The 17,007-nt window shown below is 37.3% G+C and overlaps 1 protein-coding gene across 1 annotated transcript in view; it reads left to right on the plus strand.

Annotated features, from left to right (window-relative positions):
- Positions 1 to 17,007, plus strand: part of LOC309813177 (uncharacterized protein) — a gene marked incomplete at its 3' end in the record, with an annotated part of 262,936 nt that overhangs the window by 232,678 nt on the left and 13,251 nt on the right.

Here is a 17,007-nt window from a genome sequence, read left to right on the forward strand (position 1 = left end):
ATTCACCTTTGTCATATAACGTTAAGTATAATTTCAAACTTCAGGAGGGTCTACAATATTGCCTGTTTTACTGGAAATTTCCACCAAGGGTAGATAAATCATCATCCTGCATCTTGAAAAATAAAATAGAATTGTCTTCCAAGTAACTTCAACCATGTACATATTCATTCATTTTCTTTTTCTTGTTATGCTAAATAATTCTAAATGTTCTGGGTTCTAGTATTGTTATATGCAGTTGCAGAATGGGTGCACTAGTAAGCTCAGTTTCTACCACAGAGTTACTCTGCTGCTTCCTCACCTGCCCCACCATAAATTAGTAATTTAAAGAAGAAAGGGGGTTTATAAAGCTCTCACATGTCCCTCTGAGTTGGGTGTTCTTAGCTGGAGGGTTGCTTTGGTCTGTCAGAACACACAGGAAGACCGTCTATTGTAAAGTCTTTGTCTTGAAGTTTATTTTCTCTGTGTAGGTTCATCATCTTTTTTTTTTTTTTAAACAATGGTTTAATTTCATTCACATGTAGTTGCCATGAAAAGGTTAACTCATTCATAAAAATATTTTTGCTATCCTAACATCCTTTATTTACAAATAAATCCCCACCACAGAGCAGAAATGTTAGAAGTTATATCACAAGTGAAGCACATAAGTATTTTTAAAACATTTAAAATATGGCTTATGAACAATTTTACACAGCAGGTTACCTGTTACTATGTTACATATCAAACAGATCTATGGTACCATTTTGGACAATCAGATTTCCTTGATATTAAAGATGGAGTTGGCATTTTTGTCAAAAAGGTATTTTAAACCTGTTAGGGAGTTTCTATAGTGTGGAATTTCACTTCTTTCTAAAGTGGCATCTTAAGTATATCATTTTAAAATCAAACAAGAAATTAGATCCATCTCTGGGAAAACACCAATTTTTATTGTATGCTTCATGTAAACGCCTTGCTATTAGTGACTATGCAGATACTCTTAAATAAGGAAAAAAAAAAAAAACCCAGTGTGTATAATCAAACAATCAAAACATCATCTTTTTTTATGCTTATTGTTTACATGGTATTTTTCCCCATCTTCTTCCTTTCTGCCTGTGTCTTCACATTCAAAATTCATTTCTTGAAAACAGCATTTGTTTGGGTCTTAATTTTTTAATCCAGTTTCACAATGTCTGCCTTTTCATTGGAGTTTTTAGTCTATTTACAAAAAATTATTGATATGCTTAGGTTTATGTCTACTGACCTTCTACTTTCTAAATATTTTCCATTTGTCCTTTCAGTTTTTCTATTCCTCTTTTTGTCCTTTATTGTCTTCTTTGGAGTTAATCAAATATTTGATTAGTATTGTGTTCCTTTACATTTCCTTTATTAGTGTTTGTGTTTTTCCTACGGCTAACAGTATGAACCTTTAAATTTTGAGACTGTAATTAAAGTCAAGGTGACAACATTTTCCCTCTTTATAGTCCCGAGCTTGCATCTGACATGTCATATGCCTACTTCCCTCTTTCCCCTTCTCATTGCACACCTAACACATTTTACTTCCCACATTCTGCTTCACAAGTGTAGTAAACTTGCAACGTGTAATTCCATTTACTTTCTCCCCACACTCTTTAAAATTATTGTTATAACTTTTATTTCTGCATGTTATAATCTCACCTTTTTATTTGAAAGGTTACTTGTCTTTCTTCTGTTGCTGAGCCCAGCCAATAAATTTTGTGACATTAACAAAGAAGTCCCATGTTCAATATTAGTTATCTGTTTTATACATATTAGTGTATACATGTCAATCCCAATCTCCCAATTCATCCCACCACCACCACACCACCCACCCCTGCTTCCCCACGTGGTGTCCCCACGTGGTGTCCACACGTTTGTTCTCTACATCTGTATCTCTATTTCTGCCTTACAAGCTTGTTCATCTGTACCATTTTTCTAGATTCCATACATATGCGTTAATATACGCTATTTGTTTTTCTCTTTCTGACTTAACGTCACTCTGTATGACAGTCTCTAGGTCCATCCATGTCTCTACAAATGACCAAATTTCATTCCTTTTTATGGCTGAGTAATATTCCATTGTATATATGTGCCACATCTTCTTCATCCATTCATCTGTCGATTGGCATTTAGTTTGCTTCCATGTCCTGACTATTGTAAATAATGCTGCAGTGAACGTTGGGGTGCATGTGTCTTTTTGAATTATGGTTTTCTCTGGGTATATGACCAATAGTGGGATTGCTGGGTCATATGGTAATTGTATTTTTAGTTTTTTAAGGAACCTCCATACTGTTCTCCATAGTGGCTGTATCAATTTACATTCCCACCAACAGTGCAAGAGGGTTCCCTTTTCTTCACACTCTCTCCAGCATTTGTTGTTTGTAGATTTTCTAATGATGCCCATTCTAACTGGTGTGAGGTGATACCTCATGTAATTTTGATTTGCACTTCTCTAATAATTAGTGATGTAGAGCAGCTTTTCATGTGCTTCTTGGGCATCTGTATGTCTTCTTTGGAGAAATGTCTATTTATGTCTTCTGCCCATTTTTGGATTGGGTTGTCTGTTTTTTTAATATTGAGCTGCATGAGTTGTTTATATATTTCAGAGATTATTCCTTTGTCCATTGATTCATTTGCAAATATTTTCTCCCATTCTGAGGGTTGTCTTTTTGTCTTGTTTATAGTTTCCTTTGCTATGCAAAAGCTTTTAAGTTTCATTAGATCCCACTTGTTTATTTTTGATTTTATTTTCATTACTCTAGGAGATAGGTCAAAAAGGATCTTGCTGTGATTTATGTCAAAGAGTGTTCTGCCTATGTTTTCCTCTAAGAGTTTTACAGTATCTGGTCTTACATTTAGGTCTTTAATCCATTTTGAGTTTATTTTTGTGTATGGTGTTAGGGAGTGTTCTAATTTCATTCTTTTACCTGTAGCTGTCCAGTTTTCCCAGCAGCACTTATTGAAGAGACTGTCTTTTCTCCATTGTATATCCTTGCCTCCTTTGCCATAGATTAGTTGACTATAGGTGCATGGGTTTATTTCTGGGCTTTCTATCCTGTTCCATTGATCTATATGTCTGTTTTTTTGTGCCAGTACCGTATTGTCTTGATTACTGTAGGTTTGTAGTATAGTCTGAAATCAGGGAGTCTGATTCCTCCAGTTCCGTTTTTTTTTCCTGAAGACTGCTTTGGCTATTCAGGGTCTTTTGTATCTCCATACAAATTTTAAGATTTCTTTGTCCTAGTTCTGTAAAAAAATGCCACTGGTAATTTGATAGGGATTGCATTGAATCTGTAGATTGCTTTGGGTATTATAGTCATTGTCACAATATTGATTCTTCCAATCCAAGAACATGGTATATCTCTCCATCTGTTTGTGTCATCTTTGATTTCTTTCATAAATGTCTTACAGTTTTCTGAGTACAGGTCTTTTACCTCCTTAGGTAGGTTTACTCCTAGGTATTTTATTCTTTTTCTTGCAATGGTGAATGAGATTGTTTCCTTAATTTCTCTTCCTGATCTTTCATTGTTAGTGTTTAGGAATGCAAGAGATTTCTATGCATTAATTTTGTAACCTGAAACTTTACCAAATTCATTGATTAGCTCTAGTAGTTTTCTGATGGCATCTTTAGGATTCTCTATATATTGTATCATGTCATCTGCAAACAGTGACAGTTTTACTTCTTCTTTTCCAATTTGTATTTCTTTTATTTCTTTTTCTTTTTTGATTGTCATGGCTAGGACTTCCGAAACTATGTCGAATGATAGTGGCAAGAGTGAACATCCTTATCATGTTCCTTGTCTTAGAGGAAATGCTTTCAGTTTTTCACCATTGAGAATGATGTTTGCTGTGGGTTTGTTGTATATGGCCTGTATTATGTTGAGGTAGGTTCCCTTTATGCCTACTTTCTGGAGAGTTTTTATCATAAATCAGTGTTGAATTTTGCCAAATCTTTTTTTGGCATCTATTGAGATGATCATAGAGTTTTTATTCTTCAATTTGTTAATCAGGTGTATCACGTTGATTGATTTGAGTATATTGAAGAATAGTTGCCTCCCTGGGATAAATCCCACTTGATCATGGTGTATGATCCTTTTAATGTGTTGTTGGATTCTGTATGCTAGTATTTTGTTGAAGATTTTTGCATCTATGTTCATCAGTGATATTGGTCTGTAATTGTCTTTTTTTGTAGTATCTCTGTTTGGTTTTGGGATCAGGGTGATGGTGGCCTCATAGAATGAGTTTAGGGGTATTCCTTCCTGTGCAATTTTTTGTAAGAGTTTGAGAAGGATGGGTGTTAGCTCTTCTCTAAATGTTTGATAAAATTCACCTGTAAAGCCATCCGGCCCTGGACTTTTGTTTGTTAGAAGATTTTAAATCACAGTTTCAATTTCATTACTTGTGATTGGTCTGTTCATATTCTCTATTTCTTCCTGGTTCAGTCTTGGAAGGTTATATACCTTTCTAAAAATTTGTCCATTTTTCCCAGGCTGTCCATTTTATTGGCATAGAGTTGCTTGTAGTAGTCTCTTATGATGCTTTGTATTTCTGTGGTGTCCATTGTAACTTCTCTTTTTTCATTTCTAATTTTATTGATTTGGTCCTCTCCCTCTTTTTCTTGATGAGTCTGGTTAAAGGTTTATCAATTTTGTTTATCTCTTCAAAGAACCAGGTTTTAGTTTTATTGATCCTTGCTATTGTTTTCTTTGTTTCTATTTCATTTATTTCTGCTCTGATCTTTATGATTTCTTTCCTCCTACTAACTTTGGGTTTTGTTTGTTCTTCTTTCTCTAGTTCCTTTAGGTGTAAGGTTACATTGTTTGTTTGAGATTTTTCTTGTTTCTTAAGGTAGGATTATATTGCTAATAACTTCCCTCTTAGAACTGCTTTTGCTGCATCCCATAGGTTTTGGATCATTGTATTTTCATTGTCATTTGGACTTGGGTGGCTATTTCCTTTCCCATGTTAGGGAAGTTTTTTACTATAATCTTTTCAAATATTTTCTTGGTCCTTTCTCTCTTCTCCTTCTGGGACCCCTATAATGCAAACGTTGGTATGTTTAATGTTGTCCCAGAAGTCTCTTAGACTGCCTTCATTTTTTTTCATTCTTTTTTCTTTATTCTGTTCCATGGCAGTTAATTCCACCATTCTGTCTTCCAGGTCACTTATCCACTCTTCTGCCTCAGTTATTCTGCTCTTGATTCCTTCTAGTGTATTTTTCATTTCAGTTATTGTATTGTTCATCTCTTGTTTGTTCTTTAATTCTTCTAGGGGTTTGTTTTTTAATTCTTCTAGGTCTTTGTTAAACATTTCTTGCGTCTTCTCTATTTTTGCCTCCATTCTTTTTCTGAGGTCCTGGATCATCTTCACTGTCATTATTCTCAATTCTTTTTCTGGAAGGTTGTCTATCTTCACTTCTTTTAGTTGTTTTTCTGGGGTTTTATCTTGTTCCTTTATCTGGTACATAGTCCTCTGCCTTTTCATTTTGTCTCTCTCTGTAAATGTGATTTTTGTTCCACAGGCTGCAGAATTGTAGTTCTTCTTGCTTCTGCTGTCTGCCTTCTGGTGGATGAGGCTATCTAAGAGGCTTGTGCAAACTTCCTGGGGGGAGGGACCAGTGGTGGGTAGAACTGGGTGTTGCTCTGGTGGGCAGAGCTCAGTAAAACTTTAATCTGCTTGTCTGCTGATGGGTGGGGCTGGGTTTCCTCCCTGTTGGTTGTTTGGCCTGAGGCAACCCAGCACTGGAGCCTACCTGGCTCTTTGGTGGGGCTAATGGCAGAGTCTGGGAGGGCTCACACCAAGGAGCACTTCCCAGAACTTCTGCTGCCCGTGTCCTTGTCCCTGTGGTGAGCCACAGCCAACCCCTGCCTCTTCAGGAGACCCTCCAACACTAGCAGGTAGGTTTGGTTCAGTCTCCTATAGGGTCACTGCTCCTTCCCCTGGGTCCTGATGCACACAGTACTTTGTGTGTGCCCTCCAAGAGTGGAGTCACTGTTTCCCCCAGTCCTGTCAAAGTCCTGCAATCAAATCCTGCTGGCCTTCAAAATCTGATTCTCTAGGAATTCCTCCTCCTGTTGCTGGGCCTCCAGGTTGGGAAGCCTGACTTGGGGCTCAGAACCTTCACTCCAGTGGGTAGACTTCTGTGGTATAAGTGTTCTCCAATTTGTGAGTCATACATCCAGTGGTTATGGGGTTTGATTTTTTTTTTTGTGATTGTGCCCCTCCTACCAACTCATTGCAGGTTTTCCTCTGTCTTTGGATGTGGGGCATCTTTTTTGGTAAGTTCCAGTGTCTTCCTGTCAATGATTGTTCAGCAGTTAGTTGTGATTCTGGTGCTCCCACAAGAGGGAGTGAGCTTATGTCCTTCTACTCTGCCATCTTGAACCAATCTCCTAAATTTTTCATTTTAATTATCATACTTTTCATTTCTAGAATTTCCACTTAGGGGTTTGTTTGTTTGTTTTTCTTTTAGTTTTCATTTCTTTGCTGAGATTCTTTATTAGTCCACTCATTAAACCATATTTTTCTTTAATTTTTAATTTTTTTTTTAGTTCTTTAAACATTGTTACAATAGAGGCTTTCAAGTCTTTGTTTTCTGAATCTAATATCTAGACCATCTCAAGGTTAGCTTTGATTGACTCTTGTTTTTCTTGATTCCATCATTTTCTGTTTGTTTATTTTTTGATGTATCATGTTTCAGATATTGTGTATTTTAAGTTGTAAGTTGCCTGTTAAGGGTTAAGAGTTAAGGATTGCTATTACAAAGTCCCACAAACTGCATGGTTTAAAAAAACAGAAGCTCATCATCTGACAATTCTGAATGCTCAAGTCCAAGGTCAAGGTGTTGGCAGGGTTGATTCCTTCTGATGGCTATGTGGAAAAATCTGTTCCATGATTCCCTCCTAGCTTCTTGTGGTCTGCTGGCAATCTTGGCTTTTAGATGCATCACCCCAATCTCTGCCTTCATGTTCACATGGCATTCTCTTTGTGCATGTTTGTCTCCATATCCAAATTTCCCCTTTTTCTACAGACACAGTCATACTGGATTAGGGTCACCCTACTGAGTCATCTTAACGTGACCAACTGCAAAGACTTTATTCCCAAATAAAGGTGAATTCATAGGAACCTGGAATTAAGCCTTCAATATCTTTCAGGGAGACACTATTCAAGCCATAACATTGTCCCCATCCCCAGTTTATTCCTCAACATCAGCCTGAGTGATTCCTTTAATAATGTCTTATATGTTAGTCCTCTATTCAAAAATGTTCAATAGTTTCCCAATTCATTAGAAGAAGCCCTACTCCTCAATGGTCAACACACCCCTCCATGATAAGCTCCTCCCTCCAGTTGTCCCTGTTCTGATCTTTTCTATTTCTCCCCTTGCTCACTTTGTTTCAGTTCTTTTGGTCTCTTTGCTTTTTCTTGAACATAAGGCAAGTGGACTCCCCTCAAAGCCATGGCACTAGCTGTTCCCTCCTCTAATTGTGCTACTTTCCCCATTATATACATGATTCATATCCTCACTTTATTCAGACTTTTATTCAAATGTCTCCTTCTCTGAAAGGATTTCCATGAATAAAATAAAAACTCTAAGTAAAATAGCAATGAAATAGCCCTTTATCCTCCCCAACTTCACCCACTGCCAATTGATCCCCTGCCCTGTTTCCTTTTTCTCCATAGCACTTACGATATATTTAGTTATTTGTTGTCTGTTTTCCTCCAGTAAAATGTCAGCTTAAGTAGAGCAAGGGTTTTGTCTCTTTGGTTCCATTCTGTGTTTCCATAATCCTCTGGTGCAAAGTAGGATTTCAGTAAATAGGTTCTGAGTGAATGGTTGAATGAATGAATTAATGAATGAATGTGCTTTGAACAGAGCCTTTTACATAATGAGTCCTAAATAAGTATTATTTATAATTCTTATTCTTAATTAATCCTTCCCAAAATAGTTACTGCTGTGATCAATTTTCTATATGCTATTTTTCCTCTTTCTTTATTCTGCTCTGGAAATTTCAGGCTCAAAGGGAGAACCATATTCAAGAAAAGGGTAAGATCTAATGTTCAAATGTGACAATGAAATTGGGAAACTGAAATTAACACTCTGGAGACCTAGACTCGCTGAAAGTCAACAAACTAGAATTTGGCTAAAAGATGAACACAAAATCCCCCCTTCCTTTTATTTTTCAAATAAAAAATATCTATCTTCACATGTGTGGCCTTTTCTCACCCTTCTAAGTCTCCGTGCAGGGGAGGTGTCCCGCATGATCCATCTATTTTCATCACTCCCAGACTTGATTTATCCCTCCTCAAACACCTTACAATTTTTACTTCCTCCTTGGGCATTTAAAACTTACTAGTTTTAAATTATAGTTAGTTGCATCTATTCTCACTTTTCCTACTAAATTTTAAGTTTCATAGAGGCCAAGAAAATATATTTTATCCTGTCTATCTCGTAGCATCTAGTTTGAATGAGTGACTCAAAAAGGTTTTGAATAATGAAAAAGAACCGAGATTTAAAGCACAAATGATACATACTGATTTTTTTATAGTCTTGAAAAATAACCAGGAAATAATCCCTGTTCCTATAAGAGGGAGGTATTAAATTAAATACAATCTTCTTTTGCCATTAAACCATTAACAACCCTGTCAACTCTTTGCCTGAAGACGGACTTGGACTTATTTCATCTTTCCTTGTCTCTTCAGTACTCTTATAAAAGGTAGGGATGTAATTTTTATTTCCTTTATTTCACATTTATCATCTATAAAGTCAAAATAATACTTTCTTACTTGTAGGGCTGTTTAATGAGGCAGTTATTGTATAATGCATTGTAACTCCTGGAGTAAAGGCTTTATATGTGTGCAAAGGGGTATTATTTCAGGAGAGTTATGACATGGGCAATCTTTGGCTTGGGGGTGGAGTAGGTGGAGTAATGTGATAAGATAGCAGCTGAACAAACTTCAGTAAATTAAGAAATAGGGAGTTCAAACTTGCATCATGGAAAGTTGGTAGAGAGTTCACCTCCCTGATACTTCTGAAGGAATGGCCTTATGTTGTTAGAAAACTGACATAGAAGAGCAGTTGTCTCACACATCAATTTTGCAGTTGGCAAAAATGAATCAATATCAATAGCTTCAAAGATACATGTGACAAAAACAAAACAAAACAAAACCTAGATTGCCTTCAATATTGAATCCATTTATTTTTTAAATTTGTATTTATTTATCTATTTTTTTAACTTTTTATTTTATGTTGGAGTATAGTTGATTAACAATGTTGTGTTAGTTGCAGGTGTACAGCAAAGTGATTCAGTTATACATATACATCTATTCCTTAATATTGAATCCATTTAAATCACATAATTCATTTATTTATTCTTTCAACAAATATCCATTTAGTGCCTCTTATGAGTCAGACCCTATTCCCTGTCCTTATGAAGCTTACATTCATGTGCAGAAAGACACACACAAACAAGGAAATATACAGTGTGTAGGGTTGGAAGTAACACATAGTGTTACCATGAAAATAAAGCATAGGGTATGGCTAAGGGTGGAGATACTATTCCACATTAGAGGGCCAAGAAAGACCCCATAGTTAAGGTGACACTTGAGTAGCACCTTAAAGGAAGGGAGTGAGCTCAATAGGTGGTGGTGGCTGGGAAGATTCACGCAAGTTCCATTGTGAAAGCTCGCATAGGGCCATGCTTGATGTTTGTAAGTTCACTTTTGCTGTTATCAATTCTCCCTCCTAGATTTACAGCCAATTTATACAACTTAACTTAGTTTTTGGAATAAATTTGTTTAGTGTGTAAAAACATTACAATTCATATAGTATTGTTCATTTTAGGTAACACAAAAGTATTCAGGCAACAAAGTTTTGGGGTAATTTATCCTGAAGGTAAGGTCAAACACAAACACACATACATACACATAAAGACAACCATCCTCGCTCCCCAATTTTCTGTTTGTCTTATACTTTGTTATTTCTCTATCATTAGTGAAAATTAAAGCAAAGGATGAGCTAAGAACCAAGTATTAGTCACCAGCATGGTGGTGACTTTTAGATGAAAAATTCTCTGACAGAAAGGAAACATCTTCTGCTTCACTGCCTTTCACATCAAAGCGGAAGTAGAGGTGTGGCTGAATAAAACTTTTTTTAAAAGTTCAAGTGATCTTTATATTGGTAGACGTTTGAAGTTCATTTTACTAGTGATTTAGTGGCTTACTGGCTTTAATGGATTTGAGTAGACTTTAGCCAGAGCTATGCACCACATTGCAAGCCCACTACCTGTAAAGGAAAAAAAAAATGTAGTCAGATTTCTTTCCTTCTGATAATTGGACTAAAACTTGTTGTCTGAACTAAGTCAGTCCAATTATTTTTCTTCAGTTCTGTCGGACCAAGAACTAAAATATTAGAGCAAATAGATAGATAACCTCCAAATTCATGGTGTTTTTTTTTTCTTTTCTTTTCTTTCTTTCTGGAATTCAGGAGAAGAAAAGAGGCTCTTTTAAAAATCTGAGTATATTGTGAAATTCTCTGGTCTTGATTTCTATGTGTTACACAATCTGACTTTAAAATTAAATTTTTTTGTGTGTGTGTATAGAGTAGAGTATATAAGTGGAAAATACTGCTGGCCACGTCATTATGACTATTTTACATTTAAACAATGAACTCACCACCTGTAGGACTTATCTCAATGAGCAGTGGGTGGCTAGAGCTGAGAAGTCTTGTTTACTTCCTTACCTTTTTCCTTTCTGTCATCTCAGATGTGTGGTGGAGTGTTTCACCCTTGTGGTCCACTATTCATGTGGGTAGCCCATGCTTCCCAGGCAGGGTGACAAGACAGGGAGTGGCAGAGGCAGGGTGCTCTATGCTTCCACTTACTCTGAAACATATCCGTAGCTTGTTCATATGTAGCTGCATTGCTAATAGTATTAACGTGTGCATACATGTCCACAAGTGAAAACCTCGGGGATACAGCTAAAGACTTGTGACTTTCTACTTACATAAAACAACCTACATCTTTTTCTTGCATTTATTTCTATTGCCAGGAGCTTTGAAAAGTGTCATAACCAGAAGTCAAGTTCTTTGTGGTTTCCTATTATGTTTCTTAAGAATTGTGCAGTGGTGATATGAAAAACACACATTTCTGGTAACAGATACAAGCTGTTGAGGTTACCAAAATTAGAGATATTCAAGATAACAAAACACTCTATAATGTGTATACAAATACATATGGCTATATATTAGCTTCCCCCAAATGGCATTATTTCTATCTGAATTAAGCACAGGTAATTTTGTTTAGAAGTATGGCTTTTTGGCAACGTAACAGTCTATTACCTTTCTTCAAACTGGTTCAAATTTACTTAAGTGCTTGTCCTATACTCCTAATGGCTACGTTAAAGAAAAACCATCAAGGCATAATCGTTTTACTTAACTAATTTATCTGTTGGTAATCTTCTATTAATTTTTTGCCCTTTTATTTCAAGGCAACACACAAAATGAAGAATTGTATTGCTGATATACATAGGCTGCCATGAAAATAAAAATATCCAGAGGAAAATTGAAAATACTATCAAATATGTACATGCTTCCAAAACTTCTGATGTTATCCAAGGTTTTCATATCTAAGTCAAGGTCATAGGTTAGATTCTTATGTGAGCCAGCTATGTCTTTGTCCAAAAAGTAGAAACTATGGATAGGTCAAGGAAGAGGCTCCATTTTTACTATTTGGGAAACCAACTCCTGCTGTGTCTTTTCCTTCTTGGAGAGAGGAGTTACCATTTTTTACTAGACACAAATCTTTGAAATTTTGACTTTTTTAAAATTTACACTGAAATAGGTGATATTGTAGAACTACAGACACAATCTTAGTCATACATTTGCATTCATTAATTCTAAAGGAAGGCATTGTTTTCTAAGACAAAACACAGCATTTATGGGTAAGATGCCCATTTTACTGAGACCCAGTTTTTTTAACGACGTGTTCTCTCCTAAAGAGCTGGTGAATAAAATCACGATCATCAAGGCACAACTGATTTGGAGTTCTGAGCTTCAGATACACAGGAGACCAATTGGGTCACCCAGTATGACCTAATTTCCTGACCCTGGTTCCCCCTTGCAGACTTTCCACACTTGGAAATAAAGTGCAAATTCGAGTGAGGAAAGAAAAGAAATCCACCCAAGGGCTGTTAAAAAATGTATGTATGCAGTAAATCTATGTACCACTGTGTAATTATAATAACATAAACAAATCCACTATAAGGACATTCACATTAGACCTAATTTTATGCTGAACTATTATAATGCAGTTAAGAGCCGCATAGTCCTGATTTAATTAAGCTCTGTTGTGAAATATGCAGCATTTGAACCTGTTCCGGCCTGTTTGACTACCATTGAATTAGCGCCCTTAACTTGTTTTTCTGCTGAACGATGAATCTCATTTAAGAATTCCTGTTTGCGGGTCTGGCATTTGGTGGGTTCTTCTATGCTATTGTGCCTCCAGACCCAGGTCAGCTAAGCTCCTCAGATTTGCCCCATATGTAGTCTCTCGACTCACTTGTCTCAAAAGATTTGTTAACTTACCCTGGGCTCTCATGGAAATGAAGGGACATATTTGATTGGTTTAATGAAAGAGATTTCAGATGACAGGAGACTTCACTTGTGGAGCTAACTTCAGATTCTGTAGGGCACAGTAAGCGTCTACTGGCCTATCATTTTGCAGAAATACTTAGTGAACTCCAATTTTCCATGGATATTAGTTAGGCTGCCAAATAGTTTAACCGTTACTCATTAGGAAATGGAAGACAAAGGCATCTTTAGAAAACGCACTTTCTAGAAAAATCACACCCTGCTTCCTTCTTTTTATCTCTCACCTACTTTAGGCAAGAATGTCTAGGTTGTCTAGTATTTGCCTTAACAAAACTTTCCCTTCCTCTATGCAGATTGCCTGAAATAAAATTAAACGGGAAATCTTACAGGTGAACATTTAGCTTGGTTATCAAATATCAGGCCAGTTTGCTGAGGAGCTTGTTACTCAACAACTAGCTTTAAAGAAATAGAGTTAAAAGTCAGAACAGGGTTGCAGACAATTATGTCCACCCACTTAGATTATTTAGAAATGAGCCAAAGGACTTAAGAAAAATCAAATAGTGATTTCTTCATCACATCTCACCTCTGCGTCCACCCTCTGATCTACCTCTCTTCAGGCTTAGTTCCTGTTATAAAACATCCATGTTCCGCTTCTTTCTTTCTTTTTTTTTTTTTTTTTTTTTTTTACCTTGCCCTACTTTCTTAACCCTAGGGAGGATTTTAAGAAGGTTTCAAAGCTAAGCATCCCCAATTGCTTCAGGCTGTCTTTGGTTGTAAGTCAGAATACAAAGCAATTACCCGGAGGGTGGGATGTGTTCATGGCCAATGGGAGAACCTTCCCTAGATCAGCAGGTAACTGAAAATATTCTCTTAAGGGTGAACATCTGGTGCAGATTCTTAACCATTTCTAGTGAGGTTTTATGGGTCACTCTTCCTTTTCCTTTTCCAAAAGGTGTGTACTCATAAAGCACAAATAATAGGGTTTAACTTGGTCCACATGCCTTGTGGACAGGTGTTTGATTATCTTATCTTAAGGACTGCTAGCTAGAAATTCTGGAAATGACCACAATTGTCTTAGTATTAGAACTTTATGGTCCAAAAAAAAAGAGGGAGAAAAACATCAGTACTTTTTCTAGTTAATCTCCAATTCAAAGAAGATTGAGAACATTCCATGGGATATTAATAGAACTAAATGGCTGCAGTAATTTAGATGCGGCCTCTATTTTGGTTTTCTATTACAAATGACACTGTACCCCTTTTGAGTCAAGAAGGATGCTTGCAATGTTCCTGCACAGACCAAGGACAGAAAAATCTTCCCATAGATTCTTTCACATGAGCACTTCACAGAGGGAAAATTCAGCCTCTAGAGTCATGTTTAGACACAGTCCCATTCTGCAGCCACACACTAACACACAAAGATAGTAGTGTACTATGTGATCAAACACACTACCATGTGGTGTAATCAAAAGTACATTGGCTTTTGGGACTTGCTTGGCAGTCCAGTGGTTAAGACTTCACTTTCCAATGCAGGGAGTATGGGTTTGATCCCTGGTTGGGGAGCTAAGATCCCACATGCCTTGGGGCCAAAAAACCAAAACATAAAACAGAAACAATATTGTAACAAATTCAATAAAGGCTTTAAAAATCGTCCACATCAAAAAATCTTTAAAAGAATAAAAAAGTACATTGGCTTTAGAGTCAGACCAATTTGGGTTCAAATATCAGAGCTGCCTGATTACTTTTGGGGTCTCAAGGGGCTGTTATGATATATATGCCTCTTTGCCCCACCTGAGTGATTTGAGAAAAATTACGTAAACATAGGAACCAGACTAAAGGAAATAAAAATGTCAGCCTTATGACTAGTAAAGCTGTTTGGACGATGTGTCATTAGATTAGCAGCCAAGTGGGCTTAACTCATCACCCCATAAGGAACGAGCTGGAAGGCAAAGTCGCTCTCGGAAGAGGCCTGCTCTTGTTAAAACCTGACTATGGACTGGCAGAGGATGTGTGTGCTTCCTAGGGATGGCCTGGATATAAAAAAATGAGAGGGAAGGGGCAAGGGAGCTACTCTGATTTCTTGTTCCTAAATCACCAGGGAGGAGAGTAAGAAAAGCTTGTGGGGAAATCGGAGGGGGAGGAGTAAGATTATTTATTAGTAAATAATATAATCATATAACTGTGTCTTTGGGCAAGTTATTTAACAGTACTGAGCCTCAGTTTCCTTGTCTATAAAATGGGAATAGTAATACCAACCTGACAGAGTTGCAACGTAAATAAACAAACAGAAAGTGCGCGTGTGCGTGCATGCGTGTGTGTGTGTGTGTGAACTGCCGACCTTCAGACCTGCCACTCAATGATGCTGATTTACTTTCTAGTCTACCCACCCCTTTTCTTCCTAGACCCTGGTCAGTCAAGGATGTCTCTGGGTAGAAGGCAATTCACTCCTCTCTTTCCTCAGATTAGAGATGGTTGAAAAGGAGAGGAAGAAGGACATGTATATCAAAGAAAATAAGAATTATTTCTAAAAATCTACTCTGCATAGTTTACTGCCCACGTTTTCAAGGTCACTTACCTTCTAAAAGGAATCATCTTCCAAAACAAGAGTTACTCCTTTTCAGAAAAATGTAGACATCTTCATAGTCCTTTAGCATGCAGGTGTTGTCCAGGGGTGCAACATGGGCTTGTTTTATACTGAATTTCCAAGACAGAGAGGCTCCCATCCACCAAGGCTCCCAGCTAACTTTCACCCCACCAAACACTTCGTAGAATGAGCGGAAACCCGATGGCTCTCCAGGACATGGTATGCTTATTCTCATCTCATTTCTTTTGCTCTGCTTTGCCTGAAGTTTATCCTTTTACATCCAAAGGCTGGGAGACATCAGAGACATGTGTAATACCTGGGCTGGAGCTGCGTGTGCAGCCAGGAGCCTTCAGTTCTGATCCTGGCTCCAAGCACAGACTTCTTGAGGGGCCCGAAGGAGCAGCCTGCCATCATCCACCTCCTGATTTTACCTGAGGATGTTGTGGTGTTGCTAAACATCCTCACCAGGCGATCATGCAGATTAAAAATTAATTATATAAATGGATTCATGTCCCCAGCGTTGCTCCCACAGTTTTGACATAGCTTAATAAATTCTTCTTTTAGATGTAGTCAATGCTGTCTTCAAACCTGTCCTGCCTGCTTGCTATGGTCTCATTGCAGTGGCATTCCTGTCCAGTGGGGTCTTGCACCTGTTATCACCTTTGAGGCATCTCTGTCACTCAAAGCTCACATCTAGCTAGCAACCAAACTCTGATGATTCTATCTCAGAAAAAGAAATCATTGACTCTGTCTCTAGTCCAACTGTCACTGCTCAAATGTAGGGTCTCATCGTCTACTTTTGGTGAGATGGTCTCCAATCTGTCATCCTCTGGTCTACCTGGCATTCGCCTTTAGCTCTACTACTCTAAAATACAAGTCAAATCAAACCTGTCTTCTGCCCAGAAACCTCCAATAGCTTCTCCCCTTTATGGATTACATTACAAATACCTTAGCAGAGTATCCTGCATCTTCACAGTACAAATGATGTTTCTAGGCTCACATCCTGGTCCTCACACCTCTCCTTCAGTCAAATCCACTGGACTGTGCATTGGCCCTTGAGCCCACCATGCACTTTTGCATCTCAGTGCTGGACACACCCATGGCCCTTTTCATACCTATTGAAATCCCACTAAGGTTTTGAGACCCAAATCAAGCCTCGTCTCCTCAGTAAGGTTGCTTCTGTGCACTCATCACAATCAAACTTGCTTTAAGTTAAATGTATGACGATCTCTTACTGTGAATTCCTGGTAGATTGTTAGTTCCCAAAGTTTATATTTTCTCAAAACCCAACGTAGAACGGATCCTCAATAAATGTCTGTTTTTAATTGTATCCAACTTTAATCTTTTCTCTCATTCAAGCTATTTCAAGACATGTATCGCTTCTTTACCTGTTCATCCAGATTTTAATCTTACCTTTTTATTTTCAAAGAAAAAAAATCACTAGCTAGAATCTTGAGAGTTTATTGTCAATTAGAGACCTGAATTAAATAATAATTGGCCAGAACTTTCTATCACATTATTTAAACTTTCCGTATTATTGAGGATTCAACGTACTTGCAAATTATCTTAGAAGGAGTTAACTTTGGAGAATGTGTTTGACATGGACTCTGCCACAATAGATAAATGCCTCCTGACTCAGAAAGAGCCAGTGAAGAAAAAAATCAATGGAATACTTTCCTTTACTTACCTCTGAAATGATTGGAGTATGTGAATATGGAAACTGAAAATTTTAGAAAGCATTTCTGTAGCTCAGCAGTTGCAGGAAAAGATAACAAAGATATCTGGAGACTAGAAGGTTTATCAGCCTCAAAAAAATCTTTACAGCGGTATAATCTAATCTTTCATGGCC

The sequence above is a fragment of the Mesoplodon mirus genome (assembly GCF_964341445.2).
Source record: "Mesoplodon mirus genome assembly, chromosome: 12".
NCBI lineage: Eukaryota > Metazoa > Chordata > Mammalia > Artiodactyla > Ziphiidae > Mesoplodon > Mesoplodon mirus.